This window comes from Podarcis cretensis (genome assembly GCF_951804945.1).
Source record: "Podarcis cretensis genome assembly, chromosome: 3".
In the NCBI taxonomy this organism is placed as follows: domain Eukaryota; kingdom Metazoa; phylum Chordata; class Lepidosauria; order Squamata; family Lacertidae; genus Podarcis; species Podarcis cretensis.
The window spans coordinates 29,701,737-29,717,703 of record NC_137172.1 but is presented as its reverse complement, the minus strand read 5'-3'; the positions used below and the strand labels follow the sequence as shown (position 1 = coordinate 29,717,703).

Genomic DNA, 15,967 nt, shown 5'->3' with positions numbered 1-15,967 from the left:
AAACTGCAACATTTTGTTGCAGGTCTCACTTGTCTATTATTATTTCTGAGGGAAGAATTCAGTTGTGCTCTTCTGATTCTTCTGTCACAGCAAGCATTTCAGCTTGCCAGAAGAATGATCACCCCTCCTCTCCTTGCACACAACCCTTAGGTTTTCCATATGCTTTAGTTGGGCCCAGTTGATGATGGCCAAGCAGACATCTGAGCCCATCTCTCTCAAAAGGCTATTCACTCACTGCAAGCTCTCCAGAGCTGGGGTCATCCAATGAAACTGACCGGCAATAAGTTTAAGTTCAAGCCAACAAAAGGGAAGCTTGCTTATCATGCAACACGTAACTTGCCCAGGGACCATGTTGTCACAATATGTTTTTGTGATGGCCACTGGCACGAGGGCCTTTAAAAAGGATTTCACTGAGAGAAAGTGAGCCCCAAGTTCAGCAGAGACAGGCAGGCCTGCATTGTGTAGTAAAAAAAAAAGTAGCAAGAGTGATGGAGGGAAGCAATCGAAATAATGGCTCCTTCTTTCATTGGATGTTATAATCAGAGGACACGGAAAGGTGAGTGGAACTAAGGGAGAACGGGCCGATTGGTCTTCTATCTGCACTTTATAAAGGTTTCACAAAAAGACCGAACAATTGATTTCAGTGTAATGTTGGATTTTAATCAAAGCAGAGAATAAGTCAACTCTTTAATCAAGATTTTCTGTAATGGATTATTTTTCTAATTGGACGGGTACAGGAGACAAACGCATGGAACCTGGTGCTCGGTGGCATTCTTTAAATATTGGTAAACTCTCAATCTCAGCTGATTGTGAGATAAAATCTCTACTGGAGTAGGGCGCTCTTGGAGGTCACGCATTCAACTCCTAAAGCTATGCAATGAACAAGAGTCAGGCAACTATCAAGTTAATTCACCTCTGTAATGAAGACCATTCTCCTTGCTGAGACAGTTCATTGATGGGTTAAACGATGAAGGACAGAATCAGGACATCCCCACAGTTTACTGAGTTTTCCATTGGCGTCAAAACCCATGGGCAAAATCCAGCAAAACTCAGTCACCGCATTGAAGTCCCATTGATATCAACGAGAAATGCAACTAAACCCAGTCAGTTGCTTTTAATAGGATGAAGGTCCTCTCTGAGCCAAGAGTGCCTGTTACTGCTTTTATAAGTAGGGATAGTTACTCTCATCTAAAGGCTTATATATAGTATTCAAACAGTTCTGAACAGATAGAACCTGAGATATCTTTAAGAGGAATAGGCTGACCAGATCATTCTATCTCAATCTCACAGGTCTATACTGTTCCATTCATTCCTGCTGTGTGGCATTGCATCCCATACCATCCCTTTCTGCCCAACTGTGAGTACTTTATGCAAAATTTGTATAGAAAGTATACATTTTTTTAAAAAGCATACCAATGATTTTCAAAGGCATTCACCAGTAAAATGGCATAAAGGGCTGTATGGGCTGGGACTTGGAGCAAGGAAGTCTTCCTGGCTCTGCTGTGCTGTGTCCCATCAATCTTACCTCTTGGTTCTTTATTTCTGGCTCTTGTTTTATCTCTGACATTCTGTCCTTTTGTACACATGCTGTTCACTTGTATATGAATTGGCCCACTCTTTTGCTGGCTGGTGTCCATCTATGTGTGCTGTGCAGCAAACCATTTTTTTCACCAGTTAGTTTTTAGGGTAAGAGGGGCGACTTAGGATTGGTGAAAAGTTTAATGACCCTCCTCCAAGGTTTACATTTCCGTGCATTGTTCACATACGGCTTGCAAGTATTTATTTCTTCTGCCTGCAGCACAGGTACCATTTTATTTTTCCAAACAGGGGGGAGGATTTCGTAAGGAAATCTTGGCCAATTCAGGGATTACATAGGTCACATCCTGCAGCCAATCAGATTTGACAATATGGATGATGTCACAAAGCCAAAACGGAGTAAGGGCTAGAATGCAAAACCTCCTGATGACACCACATAGCTGATCAGATTTGGCATTTGATGATTTAACAAAACCAAGTCAATGTAAGGGCACTGCTTCCTGCCTTCATTCTGAGTTGGTGAACATTTGGGTCCCATTCACAGGGCTGTCTGAAAAATTGCTGAAGAAAGGGAGGTCATTACACAAAGGAGTCAATCTCCATTCAGTGCACCTCCTAGTTTTAGTTCAGCCCTGGTTCCAAAGCTCCCAGCTCTTCCCTGCTTCTATCTTCCAAAATCCTACACAGCTCTCTCCTGCAACATGAGTCTCTTCAAGTTCCACTATCTCTGCTCCCACCTGCCCAGATTCTTCCCTCTGATTGATACTCCACTGATGCCTCTTGGCTTGACTCTGAGAACACAATTCCCCTGAGCCTTCCCTATAATCCAGTTCTTGTGTCACCTGCCAAACTTCAGCCCATACGAAGGTCCTTCAAATGAATCCCGCCATGACACTGCATCACCAAAGCCAAGCTGACAAAATGAACAGAAACCTTTTTCCAATGGGCTCAGTGATTACAGTTCTAATCTAACAAATGAATGGGGCTAGCCAGCACTGAAATCCAAGTCAGTCGCCCTGAAGCAGCATCTTGGCTTCCGTTTCACTGCTTCTGGATAAGCAAAATATGGCAGTCTTTAAGGAGACCTGTGTATGAATGGAAAGAGCATCCATTCACTGGGGCTGTTAATTAATTAATTAAAACATTTCTCATGGCTAAATCTATCTTTCTATCATCTATCTGTCTGTCTGTCTGTCTGTCTGTCTGTCTATCTATCAATCATTTGGGTTCCAATCCTATTCCACTAGAAATAAACCCTACTGAACTGAGACTCGTCCTGGATTTCACTGTTAGTGCATAAGTGAAACTAGGTTTCTGAAACTGCAAAAAAGAGGACGCTATGATGACTCTCATTTTAAATACCCCTACTATATGTAGGCCAGTGTTTCCCAACCTTGGGTCTCCAGCTGCTGTTGGACTACAATTCCCATCATCCCTGACCATTGGTCTTGCTAGCAAGGGATGATGGGAGTTGTAGTCCAAAATAGCTGGAGACCCAAGGTTAGGAAACACTGGTGTAGGCTGCAGAAGCTGTGATATATTGCTGAGAGAGGCAGGAGCAGAGAAGAGGAAAGTAAGTCTTCAACCACCAGTTATGTCTATGTCTCATCCAGAAAGTATAGCCAGAGACATTTTGGCAAATTTTAAAAAAATCTACCCAGACAGAAACGTTACCGCTGAAAAAGAGGATGTGTCCTGGAAAAAGAGGACACATGACAACCTTAGTAAGTACTGCAATTCTTTTGTTTTTACATCTTTGCAAGGGAGGAGGATGGGAAAAGAACCAAAACAACTTGGCCCCACCCATGTGACCCATTTCCCCTTCCATGTGACCTTATTGCACCCACCTATATGGCCTCATTGGCCACAGACTGCCCCACTAGGTCCAGGGGCTACCAGCCACAACTGTTTCCCTGGGTTCAGGGGGAGGGATGTTGACTTTTTGTCTCCTATTTTAGGGTGTGTAAGTGTTTTGCCTGGTTTTTTCGGGGGGGGGAGTTCTGAACTTTGCCAGTTTTCCTTCTCTGAAATGGGTATATTGTGCTGCTCTCAACAGTTCTTTAGAGGGTCAAATGTGCTCCAGGGTCCCAAAAGTCTGGGGATTCCCTGACTTTGTCTGGTACAATCTACTTTTTTAAAAGACATCAGAATGATCCATGTTTCTTATCCATCATTTACAACTGTGTCAAATATTATATTGTGATTTCTTTCGCATGTCTAATCTCACAATTGAGATTCATGTTATATGTAATGGAAGACTTTAATAACCAGGTAAAAAGTTTTAAAGGACCTTGGATGAAAAACACTGATAAAAAAATGCATTGTTTAGGGGACTAAAAAAGAAAGATTTTTTTTAATATTAAAAAAATCTATAGCCACACGCAAAGAACAGTCTCATCTTTTTACTGCAAAAGAAACCCCGCCACCAGTTTAACATTCTACCTGTGGCATTACCTATAAAAAGGATACTTTTAAACCCCTAAGTAAGTAGGATAATAGTACCCTAAATCTAATAAAATGTGACATCAGATATCAGAAAATATGATTTTCTGCCAACCAAGCTGGTAAGCTACTTTATGTGACACTTTTCAAAAAGAGAGCATTCTTCCTGCGTCTCTTAACATTGTGTCTGAAGGGGGTAAACTGCCGGTTAGGGGACATGTGTGAGGATAAAAAAGGCCTCTGTGTAGCTGACATGTTGTCCACTCATGTATGGCTCCATGTCACCTTATTTCTGCTGTCACAGAACCTGAGGCTAGTGCTTGATGCAATACTAGATTTCTCTCCCATCCTCCTGTCTCACTCAATAGTTATTTTGTCTCCTTGCTTTTGTGTGTGTGTGTGTGTGTGTGTGAAAGGTCCATGCAGAAACGCTTTGCATTGGTCTTTCGGCTTTATTGCTACATTCCCAAGGAATCATGTACCTAATGTAAAGCCCATTGATTGGAATGCAAAGACTTTAATTGGCTATAATTAAGAGCAGGTCAGGATACAAAAGTCTGAGAACTGCAGAATGAGAAGCACTCCTGAAGTCAACAAATTTTTGTCAGGACAAGTTTTGTTGTTGTTTACTGTCGCAGCAAATTGTTTTCTCAAAACTTATCTTTTGTACCACGAAAATAAATAAAAACATTGCTTTTTTAAAAAATAAATGTTTGGGGGAGTTTGATCTTTCGCAATGAAATCAACCTACACATAGGTTACTATGAACTCAGTATATTTATATTGAGTCAGACTGCTAGTCCACCTCACTCACTAATGTCTACACTGACTGGCAGCAGCTCCTCAGGGTATTATTAGACAGGGGTCTCTCCTAGACCTACCTGGAGATGCTGGGAATTCTGCATGCAAGGCAGATGGTCTACCACTGAGCTACAACTTTCCCCCAGTACTTCTCAATATAGGGTTAGGAATCATAGAACTGTATTGGAAGGGACCCCAAGGATCATCTAGTCCAACCCGCTGTAGGCAGGAATATGCAGCTGTCCAATATGGGGATCGAACCTGCAACCTTGGCATTATCAGTACCACACTCTAACCAATTGTTCCCCAACCCTGAATAAAGACTCTTTCATCCATTGTGCAACATATATCTTACAGTCTTGCTATTACAGTCATATACAGGCTAATACGGAAATGACTGAGAACTTCAAGTCAGGCAAAACTAGAAATTACCGCAAGTACTCTAACATTTTGTATTATAGCCAAACTAACATTGCGTGTAAGTTTGATGTCCCCCAAATTTATGTTTCTCTTGTACAATTATATTCGGGTGCAGGGGGGTCTTGCCTCTCCAGACCCAGATTACTAGGTATAGCTATTACTTTGTCCCTAGATGCTTGTTTCAAACATTTCTATACCACCCTTCAACCAATAGTTCCTAGGGTATCCAATTAAAGGTATTAATTAATTAAGTAACCTGTTAAGAGCTCTTAGTCTGTCCCAGATCTACTCAGACAAGAAAGAATGACATTAAATTAATGGAAGGCATTTCATAAGATCTGCTGCCAAAGCCCTATGTAGACAAAGAGTTTTTTTACAACTCTTGTGTGAAATTGCATGCCATATGCCTTTAATAAGGCATGGGAGCTCCTCATCTTTTTTCTCGTTTTTATTTCTGTAGCCTTGTTTTCAAGAAACTAGAACCCTGAGAGTCATGGATCAGGATTGCCGTGCTATTCCTTAGGAGTCGCCATGCCCTTTTTGTTGAAGTGTAAGCTGCCTGTTTCCATCTGAGCTGGTCATCATGACATATTCTTGATTTATTTATTTTATCTGCACCATCAACAATTTGGTTCCTGGGTTTGTTTTCCTCTTCCCTCCTTATCCCTTTTTCCTTTTGTGTCATGCCTTTTCCGATTGTACGCCTGAGGACACAGGTTTTGCGGGCAAGCCCACTCTGGTAGCTTTTCTGTGCAACTACTTTGCATAAATAAATAGATAATTTGTTTCCTATTTATTTTTAATGACCTTTATTCCTTAAGGTGACGACTCTATGAGGAGCTTTGACTTATCCAGCTTGTGTTGCTTCACGTTATCTGCATTAGACATTTACATTTCTCCCTTTATGACCATTTTAATTACAGCATCCCAATTTCGGCTCCTTACTAAATATGAATGAAGCAGATGAAGTGTAGCCTAGCTGGAGCATGATGCTGTTTAACGCCAGTTACTATCTTTAGCCGAGATGCTGGGATTCATTCTCATCTCATTTGCTGAGCGCTCTATCATTAAAGTGTCATTGAAAACTGACACCACTTAATTTTAGCAGCTTTCAATTCTCGTTTGCAGCAAGAATAGCTTTAAATGGAGAGGAGTGCAAATTACAGAGAGAAGGGATATTTTTACACTGCACTCAGCATTTTATCAAACAAAGCTGCCTCGCAGGGAATAGGGAACAATACGTTATAAAAAGCCAAACTCTCCTCTGGTGCTGATAAATGAGCATTTGATCTTCCTTGTGTTGGCTTCTGTTTTACGGACTGCTTGCGGTGGCCATAGTCTTGGCTATTATATTAGCGGAGTTGTTTCCTAGCCTCTAAGATATCTATATAAATATAACCATATATATATGTGGTTTTCAAAAAACTAAAACCTCTCAGCTCAGTTCCTTTCGCATCCCTTGGAAAGAATCCGTGGTTCTTTGCAAAGCAAAGTCTCATATGGAAAATTTTACTTCCTAAGCCCGTTAATTGCTTTTCTTCTCGTTACATTTTTTTTAAAAAAAACCCAGTGGGAATTGAGGGGCACCAGGAACTGGGAATACAGACAACGTTTAACCCCCTTCAGTTTGGTTTTATTCCCTAATTGAATATATACACAGAGAGAGAGAGAGACGGGCTGCGTTTGGAGACAGCCGCTGCTGTTAAGATGCTGCGCCGACCTCTGTAAAGCAGGACAGAAACGGCATTTGTTTTCAGGACCTGCTTCCTGCGGCAAGCATCCTTTCGTTCATAAGACTATTGACCATTCCTCTCTGTTTCTAAATTAAATCGTATTTAGGGGACAGCCCATACAGTAAAAGGCAGTCACACAAAGAATAATTTACTTACACTGAACTAGGTGCAGCCGACATCAAAGTTCAAGAAAGATTTATAATGCAATGTAATATATATATATATTATATATCAATCACACAAAATAGGAAGCATTTCAAATGTATGTCTATATATGTGTTCATATTTAGTCCCCAGAATTAATTTCTTCTAGAGACCACTCTCAGATCTGATATTATCAATTACTTGAATGCTTTTCCTAAGAAAGAAAGAAAGAAAGAAAGAAAGAAAGAAAGAAAGTCTGATACCTTTGGAAGGCTAACAATGCAATGCCACTTGTCATATAATTTGTTATATAATATTATGCATAACTCCTATTAGCTCAGAACAAGATCACATTAAAGTTTGACACTTTTTAGGCCCCATGGGAGAATGAAACACATGCTTATTGCTGAAATCCTTTGCAGACTCACTTAAGAGAAATACCCATTGTGCAACAATGGGATTTACTTCTGAGGAAACGTGTCCAGGACTGAACTGCAAATCACCCCCTTATGATATCAGTGGGACTTGCAAGAGCTCAATTTAGGCTGACTCTGCCGTGCCATGTGTGTGCTGTGACAATGACATGCTCATATTGAATTTGATTTGAGGCCACTGGGGATTTTTTTTAATCTACGTGATTTGGGGAACTTTACAATTTTCTGTTTTGATAATTCATAGTTCTGAAAATGGGTTATGTTTTAACTTATTATTCGGTTGTGTTTATTTTTTATGATTTATATTGCAATGGCCATTGGCTACTACACTAAAAATCTGACTGAGTGATATAATTAATTTCTTTATTGTCTGGTGGTCTAGATTAGATTGCCCTGATTTTTAAAGAAGTCACATGTTCCTTCTGGATTGGGGGGGTGTTTAGCAGATTTGAATAAGTGCCTTTTAAATTAATGGGTTGAATTGGAATAGTTATTTACTTCCTAAGGTATTAGAACTATCACTCTCTAAAAACTTTAGAATATAAACATGGATGGTATAAATTTTGCTTTATTTTTATTTTGGATAATCTGACTGACATGAAATTGTTTAAGTTAATATACCACAATTCCTTTCGGTTTATTTCAGTATTTGTATACTGCTCTTTGATTCAATTCTTAGTAAAATTGTGGTTTACCATAAAATTCAGCTGAAAATACAATTTAACTAAAATAACTATATATAATTACAAAACGATTAACAAAGCTCCTTGTTTCATTTTTCAAATTGTGCCTGTTTTAAAATCTGTTTCAATTTCAATTGAAAATATTAACCTTTGGATCACCAACCATTTATGTTTCTTTTGTATATAAACATCATAAAAAAATTGATGGTTTGATGAAACATTGGGGGGAAATGCAACTTAATCTCTACATTACATAAATCATATTCAAAATTTCATTATGTTACTTTATGTGAATTCCTGAGTCAGAGATGGGAGGAGAGGGGGATGTTAAAATTCAAACCTGCTTTTGGAACTCATAAAACTAATGTAATGCTATGTGCAAGGTAAGTTTGAAAATTATTTTCACCTCCAAAAAATTCCCTCTGACTCATATATCTTTTCCCAGTAAAATTCTATCCTAAATGATATTGAGTGCAGCTGAGCAGAATGAGGTGTTCCAAAATGTCTCACTGGGAGGAGCATTTGGGGGGGGGGGGAGGATCCAGTAAACCAGGTTCCAGGTAAGCAAACAGGAAAATAGGGAACAGGTGGGTGCTGAGTTGAAGTCACTGTGGACCAGCCTGCCAGCATCCTCTGCCTCTTTCCTATGCCTTTGTTGGTTAGTTGGTCTAAGTGTTACACTCGCCTTATGACACGTGGAGTTTTCAGGTGACATCTTTGCTCATGTGCAATGTGTACACATGGCCAGGTCTAAAGGCAGCCCTGTTTAGGGAAGCTTTTAATGTTTGATGCATTACTGTATTTTAATATTTTGTTGGAAGCCGCCCAGAGTGGCTGGGAAAGCCCAGCCAGATGGGCGGGGTATAAATATATTATTATTATTATTATTATTATTATTATTATTATTATTATTACTCTTGTGGGACATACCAGGAGAGGCGGTCCCATAAGTACAAGGGTCCTAGGCCGCATAGGGCTTTAAAGGTCAAAACCAGCATTGAGTTTATCAAGTGGGGTGGCATCCACAAATGCAATCACTTCCCCTGCCCCACAGACACACTTGCAGTCTCGAAGCGGTGCAGATTATCCTAATGGTGCAGCATGTGATAGCTTGCATATGTTAACCGGACTTTACCCAACTAGAGAGCAAGGAAGAACAAGATATCTGATAATTAGATGCCTGGGTCTAATGGCACCCACCCACATGGGTTTAACAGAGCAGACTTCGAAGCAAGTTCTAACATTGGTCAGGCCAAATTTCATGTTCCGTCCATGTAAAAGGCTTCTGAAAAGATGCTCTCTTTGGTTTCATTTATGGCATTCCATAACAACTGAACAGTTTACAATAAACAAGTAAAAAAACACAACTGAAATACACAGTAAAACATAAACCCACAGGGGGTACATAAGTACAAAAAAAGCAGAACTTAGTGCACACCCCCCCCAAGTTAAAAACACATTTAAAATACAAAAGTCCAGATTGCAGAGGTTACTGCTTTGAGTTTTTATTACAACCAAGCGGTATAGAAATGTGGTGAAATAAATAAACAAAAAGCTCTTTATCTTGTGGTGAAAAGTGCACAAGGATGGTGCCAGGCAAGACTTCCTGGGAAGGGCCACTACTGAATAGGCCCTGTCCTTGGAGATATCCACTTGGATCACAGCCTCTGAAGAGCTGCCACACTTCTGGTACACAAAGCCACAAAGCCCCCTGTACTAGAATGAACAAGGCAGGCTTCATGGAGAGCACAGTTTGTTACAATATTGGAAGAAGCAAATTAGAAAATGGGGTCCACTGTTGGGCTCAGCTGAACAACAAAAATAAAGTATGGGTGGCTGTATTTTGAACAAAACATTTTAGAACCATCTCACTAGGAAAACCGTGGTGATTAGTGGAGTGGTTTTTGTTTTTCATCTCTCCAATGAGTTAATTGCATGATTTCCTTAATCCAGAGTTCTGCATTTTCAGAAGGGCACAAGTGGATCTCTTGCACATGAGACTGCATAGTTCATTCCTGAGCAGGTAAGGAACCAAACTAAGATGCAGGTGGATCCGCTTAATAGGGCAGTTTTTGCAGACAGAAATCTGTGTGTGCATCGAAGCTCCTGAACCCATTAAAAACAAATAAATCAAAGCAAATACTGATTGACTCTAAGTAACTATCCTCAATACAGTTAAGCCAAAGAACTTGACTTTAAGCCAATTTAGCTGCATTTCTGCCAATGGAAATAAATCTGTTTAAATCACAGGTCATCAGTTTAAACAGTTTGGGGAATAGTCAGTATATAAGTGAGTTGCATTTATAACTGTCTCTGAGCGTTACATTCCACACACCATCCTCTTCATATAAAATGATAATTCCAACTGTATTTCTTTTTACCCAAGTTTCCATTGCTTTTTTTTATTTGCAGTTGTCTTTGAGAACCAACGGGTGCGTCCTTTTCATTTCAGATAGTTCAGTGACTTCTTTAAGTTCCTCTTCTTCAGAAATATTGATTCTATCTTCCCATTTTTAAAATATTGAAATTATGGCATTCATTTATCATTCAGGCTTCCTTTCCTTGTTCCATCTCCCCATCGGTTTTTAAAAACTGTTACCTGGTCAGGTGCCACAGTGGGGTTTTTCTTTCCCATGGCCAGCATCTTGTCTGCTGCTTCACTCTCTCCCTGAAGAGGAAGAAGAGGGAGAGGACTTTTATAAGGGACAGACCAGGCACCTCCCTCCATAACTCTGTCCCCATTCCAAGTCTCCATTTAGGTATGCTACCAGTCACCTCCCTATCTGTTTAATTTTGGCAGGACAAGTTGCCTTATTTCCACTTGGCTTGGCCAATTTTAGGTTGGCTCTTAGCCCCCCTCCCACTCCCCAAACCCCTTACATCAGGGATGGAGAACCTGGTGCCCTATAGATATTGCTGGACTGCAGCTCCCATCAGCCATTGCCAACATGGCCAATAGTCAGGCGTGATGGGAGTTGGATTCCAGCAACACCTGGAAGGCCACAGGCTCTCCACTCCTGTGAACCCTCAAGCCCTCAGGTATAAATGCTCTTCAGGAACGCGCTAGGGCTGCAAGCACTCAATCAAGGTGTGCAAAGGAGGATTCATCAGGGCTGTGCAGCCCTTGCCTCAGCCTTGAATTTCCTCTCTCCCACTCTTCTAAGAATGCCAAAGGGTCCAGGACATTTTCTGCTTAGCCATCCAGCTCCCAGGGCTCTGGTAGCAGCGGGCCTTTACAGCTGCACCAAGGCTGAAATCTTGGCATGGCTTTTAGTCACATAGCATGCTCTCACACATTATGCCAGAACCTTGGAGGCCAGGGGGCTATTAAAACCCTCTCTGCCCCTCTGATGGCCTCTTCTGTTCTTTGCAGTGCTCCCCTTCCCAAGTACTTTGAAAATTTCACTGGTTGCCTTTTAAGGGTTGAATAGGATGTTTTTTCAAGTTGCCTTATTGACCTCACTGACTGGGGCTTTTATATTTGTTTGTGGGTTTGTTTGTTTTTACTACTCTGCTCTGTTTCTCTCATTGTGTTAATTTGATGGTTTGGCAGTATCGACTAGGTTGATGCATATGTTTGATTGATGCTTTGTTTTTTGATGTCTTTAAATGTTCATATAATCAAATCGAGTTATTGGCTGGAGTGTTTTGAAATGATTTAGTATCTGATAGTCATTGTAATGGTGTGTTGATATGCATTTTATAGCACCCTTGTGAGCTGCTTCGAGCATATTCATATGAAAAAGTGACATAGAAATTTAAATAATAATAGTATTAATAAATTTGGTCATACCTGGTAAGCATGGGCTGCAGTTTCACAGAGCAGGTGCAAGGTGAAACCTGAGGCTTGCCTTCTAGGTTGATGGGTGAGGAATCCCTTTGTGGCTAACCTGTGTCAATCACACTGATTTATTGGGCCTTGAGACAGGATGGGTCAGGAAAGCCTCCCTACCCACGCTTAGGTGTGGGGCTGATAGAAGGGGATGGAGTTAAGCCACCCCCTTTCATGTGACACCATTAGCCTGAACTGACTGGTTAATAGCTAGGTTTCCACACAGTCACACAGGAGATAATTTGCATACCTTTAAATAAACATAGTCCCGTGTTTTACCAATACATCTCCTGTGTCACACCTGTTATGGTCATGGTTGTGGTCAAATTGAATACCTACCGTGATCAATGAGTGTCTGCCACTATCCCTACAATTTGAGAAAGCTGTGCACTAACACACTCATTTTATTTAATGAGTAAAATCAGTGTCCCCCCAGCAAAAACAGAATTGCTGTGATAAGTGAGATGCAGTTGACCAGGATTCCACTCTGTCCAAAATATAGATAAGTTCACCAAATGCATTTGTGAAGGCTAGGGGGAGCCAGCACTGTTTGGGAGCATCATACATTCTGCTCCACCTGTTGCTACTGCTGGCCAAGTATCAATAACTCAAACAGGAACTGGAACCAGAGCTGCCCCTGAACTCCAAGTGATTGAGGATTTACAAATCCTCATGGTGATTAAACAAAATCTAGCACCCATCCTCAAAGTGGCGCCAGGGTAAGAGAGTTACCCCTGTTTCTTGTCTGCTATCCCAAGTATGCCTAGCCATCTTTAGCGGGTCTCTTCCAAAGGCCCCATCACCCATGTAATGCAATGCAGGTGGTCCATTAGGGTGAATGGGAACTGTCCTGCCAACCTCCACCCTCCTGCCTAACTCCTTCCTCACAACCAGTCTAGGACACCGGCTGACACATTTTGCCTGCATAGTCTCAGTATTGCATTAGTGGAACTCAAAAGCAGATGGGGACAAATCTAGAGTTAGCTGGTTCTGTCTGTCATTGGCTGCTGTTGGTCACCCTGACTTCCTTCTAGTCTTAATGGGCTTCAGCCCCCACTGATTTTATGATCAGTGGCAACCCTAGAAAGAGTCTTCTTGGTGGTAGCACCTCAGCTGTGGAATTTCCCAGAAAGGCTCATCTGGCAGCAACATCTTTCACTAGGCAAATACATTCTCCCCCCCACCCCCATTTAATGCAGTAATTTGTTATATTTTATAGTTTACGTATTTATTTATTTATTTATTTTTTTGTAACTTGACCTGGGATCTTTGCTGAAGGGTGACAGATATATCTTACAAATGAATAATCAGTATTTGCCAGTGATACGGTACTAGTCTGGATGTGGTGTGCTATTTTCTGAATTCCTAAATGTCTCATTTTCTCCATTTTTAATTTTTAATTCAGGTACAAGTTCTAATGAATATCACAGCTGAATCCTGCAAATACTTATGGTGTAAATAAAGGCTACTTACAATTGCATTGATGATAGAATCAGTACTAAGTTAATGCTGTCAATAATCTTTTTTTTATATTTTCCTGACCAAGTATTGCATGTACCAAATTTGTACTATCAGACTGAAAACCAGACCTGGAGCTTAGTGTTGGAGGCAAATTTCCTTTGTATTATTTGGAAGTTAAGACACATTGATTCCCAAGTTTCACAAAGTGTATTACAGCTGTCATAAAAAAAAAAAACAACCCAGCATTTTCAACCCACATTTCACAATGATTTCTTCCTTCTTGCCAGCTCTCTTTTTAAAAATTCAATTTTGCTTCAATCACCCCTTGCATATTATAGAACATTGTGACTATGCTCAGAGAAGCCTCTTGGATTCCTATTACCAGTATTGTGTGGTCTTGCTGCTTTTGTTTGCAACGTGTATCCAAACAAGGAAGCTAAACACATCCCACTTCTCTGCCTGCGCTTTAATTCACAGCGCCGTCTCTTATTCTCTCAAATACCTCTCTTTATCTGGGCCCCCTCTGTTTGAACGATCCTAGCACTTGCAGCAAAAGGGATTGGCGCGGGGGTGGGGGTGGGGGGGGGTGAGCAGGAAAGACACCAAACCGAACTTTTCAAGATCAGTGCTTAACATAAAAATTTCATCACAATCTTTATCATCTTGCAACGGTTGCAGAAAGGGGCCGAGCTCTCGCCACCTTTAACTTCCTTAAAGTCGCCTATTTTACCTTCAAATCTGATGAAGTGTCAAAGTCATTTACCAGTAATGAGTTCTGCTGCAAATTTTATTTTGCTTGGAATTTAATTAATGGGCCAAAGACTTTCCATTGTGATTTGAGCAAATGAATAATAAATCAAGAAAGGAGATTTGTCAGGGAAGGAACATCTGTTTCTTACAAGCGTTACAACATGACTACAGCTTGGCTGTGCATTACCAGCGTAGAGACAGTAGGAGTCCTCTCCTCTCTGGCTCTCTTCATTTATTGCTCCACTGAAGGTGAACAGAGAGCACTCTAATGGGCCTCTGGTGTTAATAAAACTTTTCGCTTCTCCAGTTCCGACGTAGCCCCTTCCTTTTGGGTGCTACTGTCCTTAGTACATGGTTTGCTGGTCAACGTCAGGATTCTGCAGCGTCAGTACTTTAAGGGATGATTAATAACGGGAAGACAAATTCATAAGCAGAAACAATATGAAATTACCATCATATTAGTGTTAACTGTCATGCTTTTTATTTTTGGAAGGAGGGGGGTTGTAAATGAGATAGTGATTGAAGTTAAGTACTTTGACTTGCACTGTCGAAAGGAAAAGTAGGTCATAGGACCTGTTGTGTTCTGTCTAGTTAACCAGTATAAGGGCTCTGGGTTTCAGTTTAGCCTCTTCCTTTTTTTAAACACACACACACACACACACCCATGACTAGCATCTTCGGAACAATTAAGACAGAATTACAGTCTGAGACGCTGAAGGTTTTATACCTCTAAAAGGGGGAGGGGGCTTTCAAGGCTCTGCAGTCTGTTCGATGGCACTTATTGTCATAATCCCCTCTTTTTACTTCTTCTTTTTAGCTCCTATACCCCAAGGAGGTTTTAAGTGCCCACTAGGTAGGATTAAATTGCCTTATGAAAATTTGCACGAATGGGTTCATGAGGGCCCCAGGGTAATGTTTGTAATATATGCAGAACTATAATGACTGGTAGTGGCATGCGGACATAACATACGATCCAACATGCCCGATTTTGCAACAGGCAAAGCTTAGCATTGTAAGGCGAATTATACAATGGTACGTGGAACATCGCAGCACATTGCAGGGGTGTTTTATATGTATGCACATGCATGCCCACACACTTCTGGTTTTTCTGCTGTCTTTTATAATGGGCACCTCTGACGGTAAACATGGAATTTCTACAACGTAACTGGCAGTGCAGTTCTTTGCATGAAGGGCAGTGGCTGAGTGGTACAGTGCTGTGCATCAAGATTCTTAAAGCAGTGTGCCAGACAGATGGGCAGCAAATGCAACTTACCCATAAACACACACACCCCGAACTTGAAGAGACCCGAGTGTGAAAACCTTGTTGTTGTTTAGTCATTTAGTCATGTCTGACTCTTCGTGACCCCATGGATCAGACCGCGCCAGGCACTCCTGTCTTCCACTGCCTCCCACAGTTTGGTCAAACTCATGCTGGTAGCTTCGAGAACACTGTCCAACCATCTCGTCCTCTGTCGTCCCCTTCTCCTTGTGCCCTCCATCTTTCCCAACATCAGGGTCTTTTCCAGGGAGTCTTCTCTTCTCATGAGGTGGCCAAAGTACTGGAGCCTCAGCTTCAGGATCTGTCCTTGCAGTGAGCACTCAGGGCTGATTTCCTTAAGAGTGGAGAAGTTTGATCTTCTTGCAGTCCATGGGACTCTCAAGAGTCTCCTCCAGACCATAATTCAAAAGCATCAATTCTTCGGCGATCAGCCTTCTTTATGGTCCAGCTCT

At 41.1% G+C, this 15,967-nt stretch overlaps 1 long non-coding RNA gene across 1 annotated transcript; it reads left to right on the top strand.

Moving 5' to 3' along the window:
* The first annotated feature begins 449 nt into the window (after positions 1 to 449).
* LOC307213186 lies at positions 450 to 3,347 on the top strand. Its single transcript, XR_013837438.1, has 3 exons — positions 450 to 556; positions 1,291 to 1,357; positions 3,057 to 3,347. It is a non-coding gene; the product is annotated as an uncharacterized lncRNA (long non-coding RNA).
* The last annotated feature ends 12,620 nt before the right edge of the window (positions 3,348 to 15,967 follow it).